The sequence below is a fragment of the Mauremys mutica genome, chromosome 2 (assembly GCF_020497125.1).
Source record: "Mauremys mutica isolate MM-2020 ecotype Southern chromosome 2, ASM2049712v1, whole genome shotgun sequence".
Classification (NCBI taxonomy): Eukaryota; Metazoa; Chordata; order Testudines; family Geoemydidae; genus Mauremys; species Mauremys mutica.
The window spans coordinates 153,962,106-153,988,101 of NC_059073.1; the positions used below are offsets into that span (position 1 = coordinate 153,962,106).

General features: G+C 42.6%; 1 protein-coding gene and 1 long non-coding RNA gene across 16 annotated transcripts in view; one reads left to right on the forward strand and one right to left on the reverse strand.

Annotated features, from left to right (window-relative positions):
• LOC123364979 overlaps positions 1-15,831 on the reverse strand; it is a 62,500-nt gene extending 46,669 nt beyond the window's left edge. The window contains exon 1 of the long non-coding RNA XR_006577384.1: positions 15,752-15,831. This is a non-coding gene — a long non-coding RNA (uncharacterized LOC123364979). The remainder of the gene's footprint in view (positions 1-15,751) is intronic.
• The window catches only part of CDH18 (cadherin 18), a 644,661-nt gene that overhangs the window by 151,792 nt on the left and 466,873 nt on the right, over positions 1-25,996 (forward strand). The window contains exon 1 of one of the 15 annotated variants that reach the window (XM_045007551.1): positions 13,172-13,459. The exons of the other annotated variants lie outside the window; for them this stretch is intronic. The gene's annotated coding sequence lies outside the window, so the exon portion shown is untranslated. Of the gene's footprint in view, positions 1-13,171; positions 13,460-25,996 lie in introns of those variants that run through there. 15 annotated transcript variants of the gene reach the window in all.

A 25,996-nucleotide genomic window follows, 5' to 3' on the forward strand; every position in this document is an offset into this window, starting at 1 on the left:
CTGTAGTCACTTCAATGCAGAAGTTGGCTTTACAGATGGAGGAGATCATTTCGCTGAAAGATTCTTCTGACAGGAAGTTGAGGAGAAAACATGAGGTAGTCACATACACCATTTTGGCATGTTCAGTTATGGCCTTAACAATTTGGTTGCAGAATCTGTATCCAGACTCCACAGTGGTTCACAAGTAGGTAACAAAGGCCTAGATCAACTTCTAATTCATTTCTGACTTCATGGTGTGATGCCTCCCTGAATGTAGTCACCCTGGTTTCTGTGAAACTTACAAATAACTACATAGGGAGGAAGGCCATTATGACAGCAGATCCTGATTGAGCAGAGGCTAACTGTCACTACAACTTAGTAGCTTTCTCTAGAGCCTTATTGATTTAATAAATATTACACAATGTAGGACTTTCCATAATGAGCAGTTGGGATAACTTTAGCCTTGTTGGTCAGATTCTGATCTCATTGACATCAGCATAATTTGGAGACACTCCATTGATGTAAGTGTTTCTCATTAACACTAGCATAAAGCTCCACTGAAATGAAAGTTACTCCATTGACTGTAATGGAGTAACCTGGGATTTGCAATCTGGTAAATGAGAACAGAATATGGCCTTCAGGTCCAAAATCAACTCTCCTGTTCTTCGTGGTTAAGTCCTATGGAATGTAATAAGTACACTCTCCTTTTAATGCTAATTGAAATGTTTTAGATAAATAGTCTTTTTCTTGTTATTTGTATTATCATAGCACCTTGGAGTCCTAATTAGGAGTGTCAATAATGGTGCAAAAGGAATAAAATATCTAAGTGTGGCTTGGATCAAGTATGCAGTGGCAATTTTAGAAGTGGCTATCCTGTACGATGCCTTTTTTCTAATTATTATTTCAATGTGTATTTCTGTATATTCTTAATATATCATTGAATATAATTATTGGATACACAGGAAGAATGAAAAGAGCCAATTCCTCAGATTTTTATGGATATGGTAGATTTTAATATTGTACCTTTTGTGTTTTAGCAATTTTCGATTCACATGTAGTTCTGCCCTGAAAAATGACCATGCAAAATGCCATTTCCTTATCTTCAGCAACAGATCTAGTCCCTGGGTACATTCAGAGTAATATCTGCTAAATTTATTGATTAAAATATGTTCTTACTGCATTTTGTTGATGATGTCCCTGCAGAGCAACATAGCGGAGAGAGAGTAACCTGAATTCTCTTCCTCCTGTATCACCAACAAAATTGGTATAGTATTTGGAGATCTACCTGTACAGAAAGGTATCTCACTCAGTGGAAGAGGGTCTTCTGCCTGTTCTTTATTCTTACCCTCTGTGTTTTAGCTACAAAACCCCTTTTGTAGGTTGTTCCAGAGAATGGGCTTTGTTGGTTTTTTGGAAGGTTGGGGTAGGGATTCTTCTTGAACTAATTCCATTGGTTCAGACAGAGTCTGAAATAACTTAGGCTGTCACCTTGTGATTTGGGACTCCTGTAAGGGAAACTTCAAGCAGCATGTCTCATGCAGGAGGCATTCCCCAGAGTTGAATGGAGCCATGGGCTGAGCCATATATATGCACTTTGCCACCAGCAGACCTCTTGATAAAATGGGATTTTATGTTGTAATCCTTAACCTCTTTTGTAAACAATAAGTTATTGAGGGGAGGAATGAGGGTGGAGCAAACTCCACTCTCTGATGGAAGAATTCTACTCCCACTGATTTAATTCTTGCAGCTTCTCCTTCCATATGGAGGTTATTCTGGGTGCTAAATTCAAACTGGAGTGTTAAATTCTGCCATTAGTCGTGAAGTCTCATGAAAGAACTCAATGTTGTAGTCAATGGGGTAACTCCAGATTTACACAAAGAAAGCAGAATTTAGCTTATTGAATTATACAAGGCAGAATTTGGCCTTCAAAATCTTTATTACGGTGATGTACAAGCCGGAAAGAAAACAGCTTGAGTATATTGTAAACTGAAAAAAAAAAATAAACCAGAAAAGTGTTGAGACGATGAACAAGGTATCCAGGTATGATATTTTTGGAAAGTAACTTCACAGAAAATAACCACATGTTAATCTGCCATACATTTTTGGCTTGGGGACATTTAAACTGAAATGTATTATTGTTATTGATTGGGCCTAAAGCAGTGTTAGGCAATAACCCACCAGGGCCGCCCAGAGGATTCCAGGGGCCTGGGGTCTTCGGCGGCGGGGGGCCCTTCCGTTCCGGGACCCGCCGCCGAAGTGCCCCGAAGACCCGCGGCGGGGGCTTCCCCCCGCTGCCGAATTACCACCGAAGCGGGACCTGCCGCCAAAGTGCAGCCCGGTCTTTGGCGGTAATTTGGCGGCGGGGGGGCCCCCATCGCGGGTCTTCAGGGCACTTTGGCGGCGGGTCCCGGAACGGAAGGGCCCCCCGCCACCGAATTACCACCGAAGACCAAGCTGAACTTCGGCGGCGGTCCCGCTTCGGCGGTAATTCGCCGGCGGGGTGTCCTTCTGCCCCGGAGCGGAAGGACCCCCCGCCGGTGAAGACCGGGAGTGGAAGAAGCTCCTGGGCCCAGCCCCGCAAGAGTTTTCTGGCCCCCCCGGAGCGAGTGAAGGACCCCGCTCCAGGGGCCCCAAAAAACTCTCATGGGGGCCCCTGTGGGGCCCGGGGCCTGGGGCAAATTGTCCCTCTTGCCCTCCCCCCCCCCGGCGGACCTGTAACCCACTAGAAACTCTCTCTGCTATGCTTTTTCTTCATGATAGACTAGTGTGTCACCATTTAGCGGGAAGAATTCTCTTCTCCAATCTGCAGGGCAGATCTCCGTTTCACATTCAGTTATTATATAGGACTCCCACTGACACTGATGATAGTTGGACATGAGTGTCAAGTGCAGAACACAAAATCTAATTGGATTAGATTGGAGAAATTTACCTGTTTATTAGGAAACTTTGTTTAATACTAACTTTCTTTTGCATTTCACAGTTCCTAACAGACACAGAGCAACAAACTAACCTCCTTTAAAGAAAAAAGTCAGAAACTATCTATTTTAGTTGGGGATACCAACCTTAGTGAGAGAGAAACAAAAAGTCACCCTACAGTAATCAAAAGCTTCAGAGAAGAGTGACAACTGAGTATTCTGTTGGGAAATATGAGTGCAGCAGTAACTGGTCTATTGTGTTTATAGACAGAGAGAACAAAATCAGAAGTGTGTGAGATATTTTCAAAAACACATCCACAATCCAGAGTCAGAAGATTTGATTTGTTTTTAAACCTAGGCTTTTTAGGGAACCAGCTGAGAATTTTACTGAGCCAATTGTCTAAAAGTCCATTTCAATTTACCAGTGGATAGGAATCTGTCATTTTAAACTTTTTCCCACTGAATTATGACAGCAGTCGCAACTCCCAAAAAGTAAACACACTCTGTTCTCCATAACCCTGCCCCCACAAACATATATAATGGGGTATATTCTATATACCTACACAGAAACACACACGCGCACACACACACACACTTACCACTAAACAAAAAGACGACAAAAAGTAATGGATATGGACAGTGCTGTATAAGAATCAACATTAATTGATTTTTAAAATAGGGCAAACGTATGTATGAATGCAGAATGTATTTTGCAGCCTTGTAGTTTATATTGCAATGTCATGTCTTATAGCAATAGAATACAGTATATTGTTATTGGACATGACATTGTAATGTAAAATACAAGGTTATAAAAGTCCATAATTTATCACATCTGTAACATCTACTTATGAATGTTTGCATGTATGATACATTTGCATGAATCTGAATGGTGGCAGTTATTGAAGTGTACAATTGCAATAGCCTTTCACCTCTGGAGTCCTTGAGTTTAAATGCTATCTCAGATCACACGTAAAATTAAATTTGGTGATGTTATCGTGTCCCTATTTTTCACATTACAAAATACTCATCAGTTTGGTATGACTGACAGTTCATGTTAAAGAGTGACCCAAGTCTGAAATACTACAGTGCTGTAGCACTGGCATTGCAGATGAGGATTTATTTATTCTTTTGGATTTGTACATTGTATCTATCCACAGCTCTCTAGGCAATCTGAGGCATTGACATTGCTGTATGTGGAGCTTTATATAATGCCTTTCCCAAGCCAGTGATATTAGTTCCTCAATTTCAAGAGCCATTAAAATTTCACTTACGTTGAAAGGATTAAACAGTAAATATAAGCAACAATATACTTTGTAACACATTGATGGATGGCAATACACACACACACACATAGGTGAAATATCATAGTGATGAAAAATAAAAGAAATTCATAATAAAGAGTGGCAAAGTCAAGTGGTCAGAAGATGGGAATGGAAGACAAGAACTCCTGATGGCTAACCCCAGCTCTGACACTGGGTGTTTCTGTATTCCTGGGCAAGTCACTTAACCACAATATTTCATTTCCTCATCTCTAAAATGGTGGTGATGATACTTGCCTGTCTGTGTCTCAGGAATATTACTATAATTTGAAATTTTTCTAAATAGCTTTGGAATGAAAAAGTGGCGCAAAAATGCTAAATAGTGGGAACAGGATTATAAGTGAATCTACAAATCTGGGGCCCGAATGAGATCAAAGGTTGATTCCATGGATCCAAGGGAAGCCCAACATCTGTCACTCTGGGGGAAAAGTGCTCAGAGATTTGAGGCATAGCTGGCTAGTTACTTAGGGGGACATTTACAAAGGCACAGAGGTGAGTTAGCTTCCCAGCTCCCCTTTGTGCCTTTGAATATTCCCCTTTTCCCTATATCCAGGTGCCTTTCAGTTGATTGTGTTTACCATACTGCTGCTGGACAACCTCTCAACAAGAAATGGAAGATTTAGACCATTGGAAAGAGAGGGATTTTCCCATGGAGAACATAGCTTTTAGTCATGAAAGGTCCTGAGACATCTGACTTTAAAATAATAGATGATTTTAGCAAATATTTTCAGTTTATCAGTTCTAGTTTTCTTTCCCTTGAATCCTGTACATTTGGACTCATGAAGCCTTGATTTACAGGTAATGAATGATATACAGAAAATTCTAAATACAATTTTTGAAAACACATATAAAATAATCTTTGTTAAATAGTGACTGTCATAAACAGTTAGTTAAGGGTTAAGGTTTTTGTCTACCTGTAAAGGGTTAACAAGCAGTACCTGTGGACACCTGACCAGAGGACCAATGAGGGACAAGATATTTTCAAATCCCTGTGGAGGGAAGTTTTTTTTCCCCCTGTTCTTTGTTTTCTTAGAGAGTCTCTCTTGGGAATTAAGAGAGTCCAGACATCTTAATCAAGTCCTCCCAGGTTTCTGCAATAAATTCTTCTATTCAAGCTAGTGAGTATTAGCAAGGAACTAGTATTCTTATACTTTTATTTCTGTATTTGCAATTCTGTGTTTTGCTATAGAATTTTCTTTAAGTCTGTACTGTTATTGCTTTTACTGAGAAAGAAAGGAGGGGGAATTCTCTCCAGAGATTGATAAGTTTAGACCCTGTATATTGTTCCATCTTGGTTACAGAGACAGTGACTTTCTTTTATTCTTTAATAAATCTTTTCTGTAAAGGACTTGGTTGATTTTTCCTTGGGTGGATTCTCAGGGAAAGGGGAGGAGGGAAGCATCCCTCTGTAGTTGGATTCCGGTATCTCTCCTAGGAAAAGGGAGGGGGAAGGAAGCAGGGGGGAATGGTTTATTTCTCCTAGGTATAAGAACTCCATGGATTTGGGGCTCTTGGGATCCCCAAGGATTTTGGGGAAGGACTGTGTCCCAATCCACGTACCTGATTGGGTGGTGGCAGCTTTACCAGATCTAAACTAGGATTTTTAGTTTAGAGGGAAACCAGTGCAGGTCCCCATATTGGAACCCAACAAGCTGGCCACACACAGCCTCGTGGTTATAGGGCTGTTCAACTTTGTTAACAGCTTCTACTCCACCTGAGACCTTTTCAAAGCTTTCTAAGAAGGCCTCAACGTCATCACCTGTCCTGTAGGCGGGAAATTTTTTCCGAGCAGGTTGATCAGTAGTTAGAAGAGGGGTTGGATTGGTAGGATCATGCTGCTTAGCCTTTTCTAATTCCAGAGCCTGCCGGTGGGCCTCCCTCTGGCTCTCCATTTCTCTGTCTTTTAACTGCATTTGTCTCATGTGCTCAGCCTCTTTGGCTTCCATGTCTCTCTTGTGGTCAGCCTGTTTGGCTTTTTCTTTTAGTTCCTCCCCCTTTTGGATAGCTTCTTCCCTGGCCATTTCTGCATTAATTAGTTCTATTTGCAACCTAGCAAGTTCCAGTTTGTCAACTGTTTCACTGCCACTCATGATTGTGTGTCTTCTGGTGCTGGCCACACCCCTCTGCAGTCAGTAATATTTCTGGGTGGTTTGGTAGTGCTGGCCACACCCCTCTGCAGTCAGTGAACTTCTGTGTTGCTTGCTTCAGTTCCTATCCCTGTCTATCATTGACTAAACAAAGAGAAATCAAATCTTTTGTTTTGCAAATTGTGTTCTGTGGGGATGACTGTGCTTTTGACCGAGAAAGAAAAAAAAAAGTTCTCTCCTCCTCCTCCCAAGAGCAAGACAAACCGGTTTAACCAGTGTCTCTCGCCCTTGCTAAGTAGCTCTCAGTATGGGGTCTCCTGAAACAAAGTCTTGTCAGAAAACCTTACCCCTCCTTTCCCTCCAAGGTGCTTTTTGAAGCAACCAGAAAGAAAACGAAAAGAGAAAACCAGCTCCAAAACAATCTCCCCCTCCTTGCTCCCAAGAAGGTGGAAAACCTGTCTTGCAACTCTCTCTCGCAATTGCTAAGTACCCTCTCAGCAGGGAATTCCTTGTAACAAAAGCTTGGTTAGAAAAACTGTATTCCCTTCAGCCAACCTAGCTGAAACTGCTTCTAACCCTGAAAACTGCTTCAAAACTGCCTTTTGGTAGAAATGCCTTGCCTCTGTATGGCTCTCAGGTTCATCACCGCTGCCAACCATGTCATAGGTCTCACCCCCACTTGGAGCTGTTGGGTTCCAATATGGGGACCTGCACTGGTTTCCCTCTAAACTAAAAATCCTAGTTTAGATCTGGTAAAGCTGCCACCACCCAATCAGGTACGTGGATTGGGACACAGTCCTTCCCCAAAATCCTTGGGGATCCCAAGAGCCCCAAATCCATGGAGTTCTTATACCTAGGAGAAATAAACCATTCCCCCTGCTTCCTTCCCCCTCCCTTTTCCTAGGAGAGATACCGGAATCCAACTACAGAGGGATGCTTCCCTCCTCCCCTTTCCCTGAGAATCCACCCAAGGAAAAATCAACCAAGTCCTTTACAGAAAAGATTTATTAAAGGATAAAAGAAAGTCACTGTCTCTGTAACCAAGATGGAACAATATACAGGGTCTAAACTTATCAATCTCTGGAGAGAATTCCCCCTCCTTTCTTTCTCAGTAAAAGCAATAACAGTACAGACTTAAAGAAAATTCTATAGCAAAACACAGAATTGCAAATACAGAAATAAAAGTATAAGAATACTAGTTCCTTGCTAATACTCACTAGCTTGAATAGAAGAATTTATTGCAAAAACCTGGGAGGACTTGATTAAGATGTCTGGACTCTCTTAATTCCCAAGAGAGACTCTCTAAGAAAACAAAGAACAGGGGAAAAAAAAACTTCCCTCCACAGGGATTTGAAAATATCTTGTCCCTCATTGGTCCTCTGGTCAGGTGTCCACAGGTACTGCTTGTTAACCCTTTACAGGTAGACAAAAACCTTAACCCTTAACTAACTGTTTATGACAGTGACTGACACAGAATGTATGATAGAGTGAGTCAACTAGAATATATTGCAAAAGTCTATTGTGGATGATGCAGCCATCCTGAACACATGCCAATAAAGTCATTATACCACACTGTCATGTTCATACTCTGTATACATAACTGGGACAAAGCTTCTGCTGAGGCTCTGAAGGCAGAATTTATAACAGGGGTCAGGAACCTCTGGCATGCGGCTCACCAGGGTAAGCACCCTGGCGGGCCAGGCCAGTTTGTTTACCTGCTGCGTCTTCAGGTTCAGCCAATAGCGGCTCCCACTGGCCGCGGTTTGCCGTCCCAGGCCAATGGGGGTGGCGGGAAGCTGTGGCCAGTACATCCCTCGGCCCGCACCACTTCCCACAGCCCCCATTAGCCTGGGATAGCCAGTGGGAACCACGGTCGGCCGAACCTGCTGATGCGTCAAGTAAACAAACTGGCCTGGCCCGCCAGGGTGCTTACCCTGGCGAGCCGCAGGACAGAGGTTGCCAACCCCTGATTTATAATAACTCTCTTATAGAAATCAAAGGATTTATTGGGACACTGCAATTAACAACTGCAGCACAAAGGCAGACAGGATTTAACCTCCTCCTATTTCCCCTGAATCAAGATAGCAGAATATCAACACAAGACAATTTAACAATAAGATAATGATACACCACCACCTATTGGTGGATGTGCTATATACACTGATCATTAAAGAATTATATCAAGAGTATATCAAAAGTATTGTTACAATATTATATCATGACATTCTAAAATCAATTTGGAGTAAACACATTGGCCACATTATATTTTATTATATTAGGCTAACGTTTTTCAACTTGTGTTCCTAAGAGTTGGTATATTATAACAATGTTGGCTTCAGGGGTTTACACTAGTCTATTGTAAAGCAGAACACAGGCTTATTTTGTAGATGTGCAGAGCTCTCACAACTCTCATTGAATTCACTTGAAAATCAAGCCACTGAGAGATTTAGGTAGTAAACTTTAGGCCCCAATTCAGCAGTCCAGTCGTGTTCACCAAAGAACTTAATCACATGTTTTAACTTTAGGCATGTGCATAAGTCCCATTTACGTCAATGCAATTTAAGCATATACTTTTAATTGTTGTATGGACTAATGATGGACACACACAGATGCTTAAATATTTTGCTGAAATGGGGGTCCTGGTTCATTTCTGCAGTTTGTGAACTATTAAAAAAAAGAGAGGAAAGGGAAAAATGAAAAAGTCTGTTCATATATCATGGGATCTCACAATTTTTGATTTACATTTATTTCATCAGAACATCTTAAAATTCACACAGCCATATTGATCAAAACCCCTGTGTGCAAATAATATTTAAAAAACATGCACCTTCTGTGTGTGGGGAGTCCATTTTAATTGCACAAGTTTGAATTCTTTACCTGTTTATTTCAAAGATATATCATAAACAGTTTTTTGGGGGGAGTGGGGCATTCATTAAATCAATGTCATCATTGTGGATTGCTGCTCTTCTTGGCTGGATGAAGACATTGTTCTTTTGGACACCATTTCAATTTTATGTTTTGCTGGAAATGAATGTCTATAGGTCAGAAAAACACCATGGAAGCTCTTCTATTGTAGAGACCCAGATAACATTCTTCTTAATCTTCAGCATCTACATTAAACTGTCCTATGAATGTGTTGTGATAAAGTTCCTCCTCTCCCTTGGTGGGTCCTATGCTTATTGGCGGATTTTGCTTACCTCAGAGATTCACAGTAGCCCTCGGTTTGGCCACTTTCGTGGCTCAAATCTGCTGTTCGCTCAGATAACCTCATCACTGGCTAGTATGGGGAAAGAAGAGTAAGAACAGTCCCCACCATGTGATCCACCATGTGGATCGGGGAACAGCCCAGAGACCTTCCCCCCTGGTGGAACCTGCTGTGTTGGATCAGGAGTTGGGAGGTTTGGGGGGAACCTGGGCCTGCCCTCTACTTTGGGTTCCAGCCTAGGGCCCTGTGGATTGCAGCTGTCTAGAGTGCCTTCTGGAATAGCTGCGCAACAGCTACAACTCCCTGGGCTACTTCCCCATGGCCTCCTCCCAAACCTTCTTTGTCCTCACCACTGGACCTTCCTCCTACTCTGTTAACACTTGTACTCCTCAGTCCTCCAGCAGCACGTCCTCTCACTCCCAGCTCCTTACACACACCTCACTAACTGGAGTGAGAGCCTTTTTAAACCAGGTGCCTTGATTAGCCTTAATTAATTCTAGTAACTTCCCAATTGGCTACAGGTGTCCTAATTAGCCTGCCTGCCTTAATTAGTTCTAGAAAGTTCCTGAGTGTTCTGGAATAGTCCCTTATCTTACCCAGGGAATAGTCCCTTATCTTACCCAGGGAAAAGGGACCTGCTTAATCTGGAACTAATGTATTTATCTTTGACTACTCTCTTGTAGCCATCTGGCCTGACCCTGTCACAGTATACAGCAGTGGTCAACACTACGTCTAAGAGGTAGTTTGTTGCTTTTCCATCTTTCATAATAGCAGAGCATGTGCTTAGTAGTTCGAAGCTGAAAAGAGGATACTCAGAGGGAATGCCTTAGTTGTCTGGATGATTAAAATGTGTCAGCTCCAGTTTGAAGTTTAATCCCAGCGGGGATCAACTCAGCACTTCATCCTTCCGATGTTGATAAATTGAAATCCATACAGTTTAATACATGGAAATGTAACAACCACATTTTCATATATAGCCTTTAATTTTGCAACTGTATCACATCCAAAAATCAGGTACATTGCTGATTGTTAAAAGGACAACATTTAATATTAAATTTAAAATTAAATTTTACTTACTGATATATGCATATGGTTAAATTCACTACACAGAATCATAGACAGGTAGGGCTGGAAGGTCCCTTAAGAAGTCATTTAGCCCTGTCCCTCACAGGGTGACAGGACCAAGTAAACCTAGACCATCCCTGATAGATGTTTGTCTAACTTGTTTTTTTAAAAACCTCCAGTGATGAGGATTCCACAGTCTCCCTTGGAAGCTATTCCAGAGTTTAATTACCCTTATAGTTAGAAAGCTTTCCCTAATATCTAATCTAAATCACCATTGCTGCAGATTAGGCCCACTACTTCTTTTCCTACTGTTAAGTATCAGAAGGGTAGCCGTGTTAGTCTGGTTCTGTAGAAGCAGCAAAGAATCCTGTGGCACCTTATAGACTAACAGACGTTTTGCAGCATGAACTTTCGTGGGTGAATACCCACTTCTTCGGATGCAAGCAGTGGAAATATCCAGGGGCAGGTGTGTATATATAAGCAAGCAAGAACCAAGCTAGAGATAATGAGGTTAGATCAATCAGGGAGGATGAGGCCCTGTTCCAGCAGCTGAGGTGTGAAAACCAAGGGAGGAGAAACTGGTTCTGTAATTGGCAAGCCATTCACAGTCTTTGTTTAGTCCTAAGCTGTAGACAAGATCCATTGTACGGTTGTACAATGGATCTTGTCTACAGCCAAGCACTGAGGTACAACCGTATCTGCTCTAACCCCGCAGACAGAGACCAACACCTAGAAAATCTCCACCAAGCATTCTCAAGACTACAGTACCCACACGAGGAAATAAGGAAACAGATCAACAGAGCCAGATGTGTACCCAGAAGCCTCCTACTGCAAGACAAACCCAAGAAAGAAACCAACAGGACTCCACTGGCCATCACGTACAGTCCCCAGCTCAAACCCCTCCAACGCATCATCAGGGATCTACAACTCATCCTGGACAATGATCCCACACTTTCACAGGCCTTGGGTGGCAGGCCAGTCCTCGCCCACAGACAACCTGCCAACCTGAAGCATATTCTCACCAACAACTGCACACCACACCATAGTAACTCTAGCTCAGGAACCAATCCATGCAACAAACCTCGATGCCAACTCTGCCCACATATCTACACCAGCAACACCATCACAGGACCTAACCAGATCAGTCACACCATCACCGGTTCATTCACCTGCACGTCCACCAATGTAATATATGCCATCATATGCCAGCAATGCCCCTCTGCTATGTACATCGGCCAAACTGGACAGTCTCTAAGGAAAAGGATAAATGGACACAAATCAGATATTAGGAATGGCAATATACAAAAACCTGTAGGAGAACACTTCAACCTCCCTGGCCACACAATAGCAGATCTTAAGGTGGCCATCCTGCAGCAAAAAAACTTCAGGACCAGACTTCAAAGAGAAACTGCTGAGCTCCAGTTCATCTGCAAATTTAACACCATCAGTTTAGGACTAAACAAAGACTGTGAATGGCTTGCCAATTACAGAACCAGTTTCTCCTCCCTTGGTTTTCACACCTCAGCTGCTGGAACAGGGCCTCATCCTCCCTGATTGATCTAACCTCGTTATCTCTAGTTTGCTTCTTGCTTGTTTATATATACACACCTGCCCCTGGATATTTCCTACTGTTATATCCTTGGGGGCAACAGTTTTTGGAAGAAATCACTTGAGACACAGAGACCTGTAAATCTTGAAAGCAGCCATTTATTGCCACACACTGAACTAACCAAAAACCAGCCACACACTGAACTAACCAAAAACCAGCCAACACAAACCCCTAATAGTCTAATTCAGTTGCCCTAGCAACAACAAGATTCTATTACCATGACAACCAAATACACAACATCTACCTTCACTGGATATGGAGAACAATTGATCACCAAGCTCTTTATAACAGCCCTTAACATATTCGAAGACTGTTATCAATTCCTCACTTAGTCTTCTTTGCTCAAGACTACAAGTGCCCATTTTTGTAAACCTTTCCTCATAGGTCAGGTTTTCGAAGCTTTTTGTCAGTGTTGTTGCTCTCTTCTGGATTCTATTCGATTTGTCCACATCTTTCCTAAAATGTGGTGCCCAGAACTGGTCACAGGACTCCAGCTGAGGCCTCACCAGTGCCAAGTAAAGCAGGACAGTTGCCTCTCATGTTTTATATTGAGGTTCCCAAACAGTGGCAGTGACCCACAGGTGGGCCTCAGCATAGTTCCAAGTGGTCTACCATCATGGGCTGGTGGGAGTGGTGTCGCCAGGCATTTTGTGCATCTAGGTCAGTTTCCCCATGTGGGCTGATAATGGACACCATGCCCTTAGAGGCTCAGGTAGGTATAGTCGTAGTGCCTGCAAACCACTGGGTGCCAATGGCAGGGCCAGCTTCAGGGGTTTTGCCACCCCAAGCAGCCAAAAAAAAAAAAGATCACGATCTGCGGCAATTCAGCGGGAGGTCCTTCGCTCCAAGCGGGAGTGAGGGACCCTCCGCCAAATGGCTGCCGAATAGCTGGACGTGCCGCCCCTCTCTGGAGTGGCCGCCCCAAGCACCTGCTTGCTAAGCTGGTGCCTGGAGCCGGTCCTGGCCAGTGGTCACATTGACTGTGTGGGATGGCATGGCTGGGCCCAGCCCAGCACGCACTCAGCCAAGAAGAGTGTAGTTGCCCTCATAGTGCCAACTAGGGACCTAGTGCTTGGATGGGCCCCACAGTAGCACCACTCCCTTGGACACCTCCCTGCACCCCTCACTACCTCCTGCCCCACCTGCACACAGCTCCTTGCTACCCCCTGCCTGCATCCTGAACTGGCCAAAAGCAGAAAATTGAAGATGAGATCAGGTTGAGCTGGAAAAACTGCAAGGAGAAGCAGGCACATCCATCCCATTAAGACAACTCCTGGTCTGTAAGTTAATTTATATTTTTATTTGCAATATTTTATTTTTTTCTAATTAGTAGAGAATAGGGTTGGGTCTTTACTTAGCATAGAAATTCAGATTTTACCTTAAAAAAACTTGAAAATACAAGGTAGGGTTCAAAGTTGGATAACTATTTTGTTTTAAAACCAAATAACACAATGCATTTTTAACAATTTTGTTAACATTGTTGTGTTGCTTATTGTTCAGTTTTATACAGAATTATGCTCTCTGTTTGAACACCACATTTTGCTTTCAACATTTTTTTAAAGTGTAGTTTTACTAAAGCTTGTTTGGTTTAAAAAATATTGAAAGATATTGACGTATTCTTTGAGTGCATATTGCTAGGGATTTCTATCATTACAATTGTTTACATTAAAATGAAAAGGAAACACGTACATTGTTCATTTATAGTGCTATAGTTTACATGTATGTAATAATCAACATTAATAATTTTCCTCAAAAAGTGTTAAAAGTGGGCCACGGTGTCTATTGCAGCTGCACAGGTGGACTTCAGGGAAAAAAGTTTGGGAACCCCTGTCTTATATAACAGTCCTTTTATAATTGGCTTATAACCCCCCTTTTAGAATACCCCATAATGATATTGCCTTTTTTTGCAGCTGCATCACATTGTTGACTTATATTCCATTTGTGGTGCACTATAACCCCCTGTCACAGGGTACTCACTCACTGCCAGTGGCACCTCCTTCTGGCTGTTTTGAGGATTAGCTCTCTTCCAGCAACACCTCCCCTTGCTGACCCCTCCCTTTGCTGTCTCTCTACCCATTGTCCTCTCTCTCATTGTATGGCCCATTTCTTGCTCTAGGAGCTGCAGCTTCCTCTTTGTGACTCAGTCCTCTAGCCAGGTCTTGATGTGGTTTCCCCTTGCAGGGTATAGAGTCTCTCTGGATCCACTATCCAGGCAATAGTGCTCTGTCAGTGGCTGATAGGGGAACCCGAGACTGCCCGCTACTCCATTTTCAAGTACAGAGACCCTACAACATGCAGACAAGGTCTGTTCAGTCCCCAACCTTGCTGTTCTTTCCCTCGGCTGCTTCCTTCTCAGCTCCACTGGCTTTCTTCTCCACCCGTCTCTCTTCAGAGTATGCCCTTCTCTCTCAGGGCCAGGATCCCAGGTTCCTATTCTTTCCCTGGGTTCCCTCCTTCCCTCTCTAATACACAGAGGTGGCTCTTGACTTCTTGACTGCTGCAATTTCTGTTACCATCTTCCTGGTTTTATACTAGCCTAGCCTCCACCTTGTCAACTGAGCTCCATTTTCTACTCAGGGGTTGCTTCTCTTCCACCAATTTTATAAGCATACTCTGCACTCCATTATGCAAGTCATTAATGAAAATATGGAATAGTACTTTTCTTTTTTGCCAAATGAATTATGATTGCCTGATATCTAAGAAGCTGAATTTTCAGGTTTCTACGTCTCATTCTTTTTACTGATTATTATTATACAAATTATGATTCCATGAGCCAAATGCTGTAATACTTTGGGTAACATTTAACTTTTAAGTGGACCTATACTAGCAGTGAGTTTGACCCCATATCTTTATTTTCGCTTGCTCTGTAATTTTATCATTTTTCCAAGACAATTTTAACGTGAGTTTCAGGTAGTTAGATTGGAATAATGTGATTTGCAAGTGGAGTTGAGTAAATAATTTATGATGATCTGAATTATTTCTGTGGATAATTCTTTCTCTACAGATTGCTGATGGTCAATTTGTCAAGCATTTGGTATCTGTAATTTGAGCTGTGATGATTAGTTTTGATTTGACACATAAGTCATGTGATATGTTGGTATTCCCTGATTGGATGCCTCTTTGAATCAGGTTTCTAGCACTCATGGTTATGGATTCCCATGAATATTCTGCATTATTCATTTAAAATTTGTTGTTTCCATGAATATCCCTGCTTGTAAACACACTGTCTACCATAATCGTGGTAAGTTAGCACAAAAGATTTGTAAACATTGTTTAATAGCTTGTATATTTGGGGAATATTTTTTCTGTATTCTCCCAACATCCATCCCACCTATGGTAGGGATGTGTGGGGGATAGACTATTGAAATCTAGCACTATGATTTTTAAATTGTACTTTTAATAGGTACAAATAACAAGTGCTTTGTTCCACTATTTCATGTTCTGTTGAGTAGTTTAAGTATGCTATGTTTAAGTACCTTTCAAAGTATAAATTTTACATTGTATTAAAAAGGAAATTTTACATTGAGAAAAAGTAGAAAAATGAGATTGTTTGTAAAAATTAGTAATTTTACCTGGCTGGCTATTTGTACTCTTTTCTCTTTTATTTCAAGTATCTTCTGTTCAGATAAGAACTTCCTCCCTTACAACTCAGTTTCTTTTTCTGATTGATCCTGCAGTAAAATCATAAACCTGTGTTTATGACATCACAGTTTGTCATAATGGGAATGAATGGGATTTAGAACTACTACCTAACTATAGAATAAATAAGGACAATAAATAATGGTGTTTCTTTTTATTATGATTGCTATGTTACAATTCCACAACAAAAACATGCTGTACCTGGCACAAAAGAACAGTGAGATGAATAAATGAAGGGTAAATACTGCTATGTGTATTCTGTTGAGTTATGTGAGAGGACTGGTACTAAGACCCACTGTGTTGAGGTAAATCTTATCAAGATAGGATTACACACTATATGTATGGCTAGGTGGTGATAGTGAAATGATGAAAGGCAAAGGTGGTCTGCACTGGAGTGGAAAGAAAATTCAGCAAGCATGGTTTCTTTAAGTAAACTGTTAGACATGGTTCATTTTAGATCCGATATTCCCATTCATTTTGGAAGCACATCACTATTACTGGAAGCCTACTGTAAGGCAAGCTTCCTTTCTAGGCTAGAAACATCAGTGTAAACATATGAAAGTTTCTGTATCTCAGAGGAAAGAAAGTGAAGTGTGAAGCTAGCAAAATCTGCAGTTACACACTAGGAAGCATGCCTATTGCAGTTTACTGAGATTGAGGGGGTGGGGGATAGGGAACCTTTTCATTGACTTCAGTGAGAGTTGGATTGAGCCCTTTGAGAGCTGTTGCTTTTTTTATGGAAAAAAATAGGAAGAGGTGACTTTCTGGTACAAAAATGATTAGGTCTATATTTATACCTAGATAGAGATAGCAGCCATGAGTAAAAATGAACAAAAATACTTGAATTTTGATCTGGAGATATCAAGGGATATATAAGTTACCATCTGCTGCACTGAGAGGAATTACATTTAAATAAGAAATGAATCCTTACCTCTTGTTTTAAATTTTTTTTTTTAAATACACCAGAGTGGGGTTTGAATTATGATCCTGTAAAAAATACTCATTCATCAGTAGCCCACTGAATAAAGCCCAGTTGTGATGCTGTGCTCTATCCGTATAGTTGACAAGCTGTGATAGAAGTGAGGTCTTTTCACCTTCACGTATCTGGAAGTTGTTTTTTTTAAATGCCATTTTAAAGTTCTGTATATATCACTCTGTTACAATAAAAGGAGAGGATTCCCACAACCCTGTGAAGAAAGAGAGAAGTTCCTTCCAGCTAAATGCCAGGCAATGTCGTGGCATTCATGAGTGGGGTGGAGTAAAGTTGTGCAGTGGTTATACAAGGTAATTGTTTTGTGATATTTTGGGTATAATAAGGGAGCTGTCATTCTGCTTGACTGGCAATTTTTTTAATGCTGCCTTTGGCTGTAATTGGATAAATGTGAGCCTTTCCTTATTCTTCTTGACCTCAAAATGTACTGTAGGATCAAACATAACTTGCAGGCTCTTGGAATGCCTTCTGAAAGAAGAGAAAAAAATTCACCTGCTCTAAAATGTTAATTTCTGTAGCTCACCTTTTGAATACAAAAATGTTTGTGTGATAAGATGGTTCAGCTTTTTGCTTTCCTCTCACTAGGAAGAGTATAAAGTTAAAGGTAGACTTGTGCTGAGACGGGGCAGAGTGTATGGTTTTCCAAACCTACACAGGTGGTTACTGTGTTCCCAAATGCAAAAGCCATTGTATCCCAAGAGCTGCTCCATAATTTAAGCAGATTTTGGATGCCTCCCTCTGGGGCTTCGCAGTACAAACTGAGGTGGGGAATCTATGGATCTTACTGCTGCTTGGAGCATAACTGCCTCCTACGACACAGTGGCTGGAGGGAAAGATGTGGCTTTCCAGCATCTCTCCTCTGAGAATACACTTTTAACTATTGGAGCTCTGTCCTTGCCAGAATCAGGGCAGAAGAGCCTAACCGGGCAGTGAAGAAGAACGGAACTATGCCTTACAGCTGCTGTTCTCATCTCCCTATGTTTCCTCCTCCTCATCTGGTGCTTTTTATTCAGATTATCAGGGTCCCCATTCTCAGTTCATCAATTTATAAATCTATCTGGAGTAAAAAAGCACTAATTTAATATGTACACAAAGTAAATATAGTTCTGGCTATTTTAAAAACAAATGGCATGTGCATATATATACTGCTTTTAAAGCTGAAACATTCTTGGTTTTTTAAAGATTAGAAGGCAGTAAGCCGTTTAAGACTCCCCAAATCATTTTCAGAATATGATCATGTTTGTGCTGTTTTTTAAATGCCAATATTTCCACCGAGTACTTTGGGAGCAAGACTGAAGGCTGTGATATATGTAAAGACCTGAACAACATTAAATAAAAACTGTTGGTAAAAACTCAATTTTCTTGTTGACTAGGAGGCCCATAACAGAAAGACTGCCTAGCCTCAAGATTTCAGCAATGGAAGGCACTCCCAACTCTCACCCCACAGAGGCACTAAACTGTCCAGCATAACTCCCAAAGTGTGTGGTTCTGGATGGAGCAGCCAGGAGATACACTAATTCAGCCCCTTCCAAACATAGCATGCTGTCCCTGGAGTGAATTCCTTCTGTGGGAGCAGCAAGCCACTACCTCTGTGACAGCAGGCCTGTATCAAACTCAAAGGAGTTAAAAATCATTTCCTCCTTAATTTACCTGCCAAGGCCTGAGATTGGGTTTTAGTGTGTCTCTAGAAAGAGTTAATGGCATATACTCAAGTGATTTATATGCTCAAGTCTGTATATCTGTGTTTGACTAATATCAAGACGTACACTGCAGTCCCGAAGTGCAGCTCCTTGTGCTGTGTCTTAGAAATCTAGCAGACACTAGAAGCCTACCAGTAAGTCTGAACTCTGTGCTCAGGACCAGGGGACTTAAAAGCCTGTTCATTGGCTCTTCCAATTATCTGAAGTTTTCTAGAGTCCCTCTAGACCTTTGGATAATTGGGGTTGTGCTTTATTGTTTTCTTTCATTTTGATCTAGCTCTTTTTAGATGAGCCTCAGTGCTTTGATTGCCTTTGTGTTTTCTTTTTGAGGTCTGCATCACTGAAATATTTACCCAGAACTTAGGCAGAGTTTACAGATTCTGTAGTTATAAATAATAATGAGGATTAGTAAATAAACATCTTTCAGATCATTTGAGTATGTGCACAACAATTTTTCTACTTGGTTTTATTTTCCAAATATTTTTTACTTTAGTTGCCATTTGCTGTTGACAACTTAAGAAGAGTACATCTGCTAAGTGGTTGCAATTAGAAAAAAAAATCTTCATAAACAAAAGAGGGAAGAGCAAATTACAACATGTTTTCAAATTCCTAAAAATATACCCCACAATGTTTTTATGAGCATCACAGTTAGTGACAAATTATCAGAAATGAAAATCCGCTTTTCCATTGATTAACTTCTCTCTTTGACATAAAATACTTTCTAGATCATCCCAGAACAATCTAATTAAAATTAAAAGAACACATCCAAGAACTATTTTATGAGCTGTTGTGTGTTTGGTGCTGCTACAGTAGCAGAAATCTCGCCCCCCTCCCTTTTTATTAGCAGATAGTTGTCTGAACATGATACACTCAATTTCTTCTCCTAGGCTTCAATTTTACATTCACTTTTTTCTTATTAAATATCCAGAATGGAAACAGGGAAAGATGGAAATGATGCAGCCACACGTAGGAAAGGGAGAAGCAGTAGATTTAAAGGCTAGGAGACAGATTAGGCTATTAAGTCACAGGTTTGCATTTGAGACAGAGCACAGGCCAGCAGAAGAACACACTGTTTTCCCAAGGTACTTGTATGGTCCCTATTACTGTAGTATTTGAGCACTTCCCAATTTTTAATGTATTAATCCTCACAACATACCTGTGAGCATCCTGGCATTCCATTTTATAGATGGGGAATGAGACACAGAGAGAATAAGTGACTTTCCCATGGCAACACAGGAAGGTGAAGTGGGGAATTGAGCCTAACTCTTGAGTCCAAGGTTAGTATCCTAACCAGTGGACTGTGCCTTCTTACCGTATTAACAAGCATATAGCGTGTATTCCTCCCTGCAGCCAGTTATCACTACAGGACAAAGTTTGGCAGTTAAGGGAAGGTGGGGCCATGGCCTTACTTTTCCCCTTGTCCAGCTCTCCATCATTTAGAGTGGTTTGATCCTCAGGGCAATGCAGGGAGTGCAGTTGTAGCCAGCCTCTGTGCAGAATACAAGGGGCCAAGGCTCTTTGTACCCTCCCCCTTACCCACCTGCACAAGAACCAGCTCTAGTCTGGCCCTAGGTAATGTATAGTGACTCTCCATAACTGCGCTGAGAGATAGCTAAGGTTGTCCTCTTCACTTGTTCATAAATTCATTAATAATAAATTAAAAATAAGCCACTAGATTGGTATTAGGGAAAATATTTTTTAAAATGGCCCCCAGAAGTCATTTGGTGCAGGAGTATTTCACGTGGTAGAAAAGATCTGATACAGCACAGTTATGAAAGATGAAAAGATTTCAGTTCATAAAACCAGTTGAGTGCACAGAAAGAAATCTTACAAGCCACTGAACATTAAGTATTAAAAAAGATCCACCATTCTCCCAGCTGATGACATGTCATAGCAAATCTCCCAAAACAGAACAAACCCTATGCAACGAAATGAAATCACTAAAACCCATTTCAAAGCTTACAGTATAATCCTGATTTGTTCCTACAAGACACAACAAATCATCACAAAATCCTGAGTTTAGAATGAAGAGAAAAACCTGAGACAATGGGAAGGAAAATATTCCAAATAAATAAGACACAAAGTGGGTCTTAAGAAGTATCAGGGGAAAAAAAGAACATGGAAAATTATAAGAACAGGTTTTTTTTGTACATTGCTCAAAATAGCTAGGATGTGATTTCAGTTTTGGTGGTTCAGCTTTACACGGGTATTTTTGATCCCACTGTGCTTGTATTTAGGAAAATTGGGGCCAATTCTTCCCTTGAAACATGGATTCAGCTTCTACTGGCATTAATATGATTTGTGTGTACTTTTGAAGACAGAAATGGGCTCATAGGAATTGAACAAAAAGAAGACCTTTCATTTAAATATGAAGGAGATGGTTATTAGTACTGCTTTAAGCAAATCTCAACCTATCCTTAACTGTGGTGTTGCTACCTGTCTAGTTTCCTTTAATGTTGTTATGGAAAAGTGAGTCTCAAAAACTATTTACACTTAAGAGTGTGTTTCATATTTTAATGATTGAATTTAGTTTCCAGATTTGGCACAATGATTGTTTAGAAGTCAGTTATTATTATTATTTATTAATTATTAATTATTTGTATTAAAGTAATGCCCTAGGAGCTTCAATCAAGATTTCACTGTGCTAGGTGCTATACAAACAAGTAATAAAGTAATAAGATACGAATTCCTGCCTCAGGGAGCTCACAACTGAATTTTCCATGAATATTTTATGTGCAACATATTTGCTAACTTTTGCAAAAGAACTATTTAAATATGATCCATTTTACAAATTTATCTCTGACAATCTACTTTTTTTTTCCCTTGGTTCTTCTAGTTCAGTGGTGGGCAACCTGCGGCCTGCGGGCCACGAGCGGCCCATCAGAGCAAGCCGCTGGTGGGCCGCCAGAACCTTTGTTTACATTTGCACGGCCGCCCGCAGCTCCCAGTGGCAAGGGTTCGCCATTCCCAGCCAACGGGAGTTGCGGGAAGTGGCTTCCGCTGCAAACTCTGCTCACGCTTCCGCCGCAAACTCTGCTCTCACTGCTTTTTCCATGTTGTTGGTCCTGGGCTCTCGTCGAAGCTACAGAAAGCAAGAATTCCCTGCTGTTTTTTGGCCATTGTGAACAGAGCCACACAGACAATCTGGAGAAAGCGGCAGAAGCTGTCCTGGGCTCCCATGGAAGCTACAGAAGACAACCATTTACCGCCTTTTATCTGCCATCTTGAACTGAACAGCTCATTTTGTACCCTTTTTCAAGGATAACCCGTGCAGGTGCCATTGCACGGCAAACATGGAGCCTGCTCAGATCTCTGCTGCAGTTTTGACCATTGTAAATACCTCTTGCATTATCCAGCAGTATGTTCACTACCTGCAAAAAAGGGCGAGGAAGCGACGACAGTGCGATTATTATACTGATGAGGACATGGACACAGATGTTCCTAGATGCAAAGCATGTGGCGTTTGGGAGATCGTGGTGAGATTAGGCCAGGTTCATGCCGTGGAACGCTGATTCTGGGCCCAAGAAACAAGCACAGACTGGTGGGATCGCACAGTGTTGCAGGTCTGGGATGATTCCCAGTGGCTGTGATACTTTTGTATGCATAGGGCCACTTTCATGGAACTTTGTGACTTGCTGTCCCCTGCCCTGAAGCGCAAAGACACCAAAATGAGAGCAGCCCTCACCGTTGAGAAGCGAATGGCCATAGCACTGTGGAAGCTTGCAATGCCCGACAGCTACCAGTCAGTTGGGAATCAGTTTGGAGTGGGCAAATCTACTGTAGGGGCTGCTGTGCTGCAAGTAGCTAATGCAATAATTGACCAGCTGCTATCAAGGGTAGTGACTTTGGGAAATGTGCAGACCATTGTGGATGGCTTTAATGCGCTGGGGTTCCCTAACTGCCGTGGGGCGATAGATGGAACGCATATCCCCATCTTGGCCCCGGCACACTGTGGCGGCCAGTACATAAACCGCAAGGGGTACTTTTCAATGGTGCTGCAAGCACTGGTGGATCACAAGGGAAGTTTCACCGACATCAACATGGGATGGCCAGGAAAGGTGCATGATGCTCGCATCTTCAGGAATTCTGGTCTGTTTGAACAGCTGCAGGAAGGGACTTACTTTCCAGACCAGAAAATTACTGTTGGGGATGTTGAAATGCCTATAGTTATCCTCTGGGACCCAGCCTACCCCTTAATGCCATGGCTCATGAAGCCATACACAGGCACCCTGGACAGTAGTAAGGAGCAGTTCAACTATAGGCTGAGCAAGTGCAGAATGGTGGTAGAATGTGCTTTCGGACATTTGAAAGGGTGCTGGCGCAGTTTACTGACTTGGTTAGATCTCAGCACAACCAATAATCTAATTGTAATTGCTGCTTGTTGTGTGCTCCACAATATCTTGTGAGAGTAAGGAAGAGACTTTTATGGTGGGGTGGGAGGTTGAAGCAACTCATCTGGCTGCCAATTTCGCACAGCCAGACAACAGGGCGATTAGAAGAGCGCAGCAGGGTGCGCTGCACATCAGAGAAGCTTTGAAAGCCAGTTTCATGACTGGCCAGGATATGGTGTGATAGTTGTGTTTGTTTCTCTTGAAGTTACCAGCACCCTATATATATCTCAAAGGAAATAAAGTCAAAATTGTTTAAAAACTTGTTTATTATTTGATGCACAACGCATTGAGAGAAATTAGAAGGTAAACTGGGGGTGGTTGGGGTAGGGTGTTGGAGGAGGAGGGAAGGACAAGTCCAGAAACCAAATCAAAAGTTCGCATATGCCAGCTTTCTGGTGCTTGTGTGATCCTCTGGGGTTGAGTGTGTGGGTCCCTGTAGCCTCCCCCCTCATGTTCTTGGGCGTCTGGGTGAGGAGGCTATGGAACTTGGGGAGGAGGGAGTTTGATTATACAGGGGCTGCAGCAGAAATCTGTGGTCTTGCTGCCTTTCCCGCATTAGATCAACCATACAGTGGAGCATGTCAGTTTGCTCTCCCATGAGTTTGATCACAGCATCCTGCCTGCTCTCATTGCACGCCTCCCTCCTCTTTGTGTTCCTGTAATGCTTTATGGGACTCTGCAATTGTTTGCCTCCATGCATTCAGCTGGGCCCTATCAGTGCAGGAGGACTGCATGAGCTCGGCAAACATGTCCTCTCGAGTTCATTTTTTCCACCTTCTAATCTGGACCAGCCTCTGGGATGGAGTAGATAGGGGCTGAGTTGAAACATTTGCACCTGCGGGAGGAGAAAAAGGGAGGGTAGTATTTTAAAAAATACATTGCAGAGAACAAAGGGGGCACTTTGGTATGAGTAAGCCATCAAACACGGCCGGGCAACAGAATTCATAGAATCATAGAATCATAGAATTCAAGATCAGAAGGGACCATTATGATCATCTAGTCTGACCTCCTGCAAGATGGAGGCCACATAAGCCAATCCACCCACTCCTTAAGCAAGCGACCCCTGCCCCATGCTTCTGAGGAAGGCGAAAAACCTCCAGGGCCACTGCCAATCTACCCTGGAGGAAAATTCCTTCCCGACCCCAAATATGGCGGTCAGCTGAACCCCGAGCTTGCAGGCAAGACTCTCCAGCCATACCCTCTGGAAAAAGGCTAACAATATCCTATCATTGACCCATTGTACTAATTACCAGTGTGGCACTTAATTGACCTATTGACTAAGCCCGTTATCCTATCATACCATCTCCTCCATAAACTTATCTAGCTTAATCTTAAAGTCATGAGGTCCTTTGCCCCCACTGTTTCCTTTGGTAGGCTGTTCCAGAATTGCACTCCTCTGATGGTTAGAAACCTTCGTCTAATTTCAAGCCTAAATTTCCTGACTGACAATTTATATCCATTTGTCCTCGTGTCCACATTAGCACTGAGCTGAAATAATTCCTCTCCTTCCCTGGTATTTATCCCTCTGATATATTTAAAGAGTGCAATGATATCTCCTCTTAGCCTTCTTTTGGTTAAGGAAAACAAACCGAGCTCCTCAAGTCTCCTTTCATATGACAGGCTTTCCATTCCTCGGATCATTCTAGTGGCTCTTCTTTGTACCCGTTCCAGTTTGAATTCATCCTTCTTAAACATGGGAGACCAAAACTGCACACAATACTCCAAATGAGGTCTTACCAACGCCTTATATAACGGGACTAGCACCTCCTTATCCCTACTAGAAATACCTCGCCTAATGCATCCCAAGACCGCATTAGCTTTTTTAACGGACACATCACATTGCCTACTCATAGTCATCCTACGATCAACCAGGACTCCTAGGTCCGTCTCCTCCTCCGTTACTTCCATCTGGTGCGTCCCCAGCTTATAACTAAAGTTCTTGTTAGTCATCCCTAAATGCATAGCCTTACACTTCTCACTATTGAATTTCATCCTGTTACTAATACTCCAGTTTACAAGGTCATCCAAATCTCCCTGGAGGATATCCCGATCCTTTTCCGAATTTGCAATACCTCCCAACTTGGTGTCATCCGCAAACTTTATCAGCCCACTCCTACTCTTGGTTCCCAGGTCAGCGATAAATAGATTGAATAAAATTGGACCCAAAACCGAACCTTGAGGAACTCCACTGGTAACCCCCCTCCAACCCGACAGTTCCCTCTTCAATACGACCCTCTGCAGTCTCCCCTTTAACCAGCTCCTTATCCACCTCTGGATTTTCATTTCAATCCCCATCTTTTCCAATTCATCTTGCAGGCAGCCTAGGGGCACGCGGGATTTTGCTTCTTCTACATGCATTTCAATGCTTTCAAACTGCTAGGCCCCCTTTCCCACAGCAAGCAATGCCTGATGGGTTTGCCATATAAAAGGAGGGACTGCGGGCTCTCTGAGATGATCACTGCACACAACAACCACCCCCCCTCCCCTCCACTGCGTGGCTCCAATCAGGCTCAGAGCAGGGATGAGCCATTTACTCTAAACGCGAACAGCCCAGCACGGCTGGGTTCCCCCCCACGTGGCTCCAATCAGGCTCAGAGCAGGGATGAGCCATTTACTCTAAGCACAAACAACCTAGCGTGGCTGGGTTCCTCCCCTCCCCCCGCTGCCCACCGTGTGGCTCTAATCAGGCTCTCACTCACCAGAAGTACCTTCTCCAGGGTCATGGAACAGGAGCCCGCTTTGGGAGTGAGGGGAGGCTATTGGATTCAGCATTAAGATTAGTTCCTGGCTACGGGGGGAAACGGATTTCCCCACTTGCTGCCTGTGCACCGACCACCTCCTTCGTCCTCTAATGTCTCTTCCTCCTCGCTTCGTGCAACTCCCCACTTGCAGGTGTCCATAGACAGTGGTGGGGTCAGGGCCGGCTTCAGGCACCAGCATTCCAAGCTGGTGCTTGGGGCGGCATTCTGCAAGGGGCGGCAGTCCCTGTTGTTTTGCCCCCAAGCAGCGCACTGAATTGCCGCTGCGGACAGCTGGGGCAGTCCGTGTGCCCTTAGGGCGGCAGGCGCGTTTCCGCGGAGGCAATTCAGCGGCAGC